The sequence below is a fragment of the Sinocyclocheilus grahami genome, unplaced genomic scaffold (assembly GCF_001515645.1).
Source record: "Sinocyclocheilus grahami isolate Dianchi unplaced genomic scaffold, SAMN03320097.WGS_v1.1 scaffold291.1, whole genome shotgun sequence".
In the NCBI taxonomy this organism is placed as follows: domain Eukaryota; kingdom Metazoa; phylum Chordata; class Actinopteri; order Cypriniformes; family Cyprinidae; genus Sinocyclocheilus; species Sinocyclocheilus grahami.
This window is the reverse complement of record NW_015505470.1, coordinates 1,331,955-1,332,264: the sequence shown is the minus strand read 5'-3', so window position 1 is coordinate 1,332,264 and position 310 is coordinate 1,331,955. Positions and strand designations below refer to the sequence as shown.

Genomic DNA, 310 nt, shown 5'->3' with positions numbered 1-310 from the left:
AGCAGTGGTGGTTTCCCGTGTCGAGTGGGTTGCACACATCAGGCTGCACTACCCCCTGTTTGTGTTGCAGATGATCATCTCCCCTGTGCGCCTCAGCACGCTAAAAGAGCTTTTCCCCCAAAAAAAACAATTTCGGGTGCGTCTTTTTAAAGACGACGTTGCTTGGCCTACTTGACGTTACGTCTTTGTAAAGACGATGTGGGTCTTACTATAGACAACGTATCACCCGGGCATTTCTGGATGCGGTCGTTACCTGGCGCTGGGTGATGGTCATGATCGCTGCCTCACGTGCCTGGGCATCTAGCATGCT

The 310-nt window shown here is 51.9% G+C and overlaps 1 protein-coding gene across 1 annotated transcript in view; it reads right to left on the bottom strand.

The window, feature by feature from the left end:
• LOC107600777 (D(2)-like dopamine receptor) overlaps positions 1 to 310 on the bottom strand; it is a 115,392-nt gene that overhangs the window by 14,651 nt on the left and 100,431 nt on the right. The window lies entirely within an intron of this gene.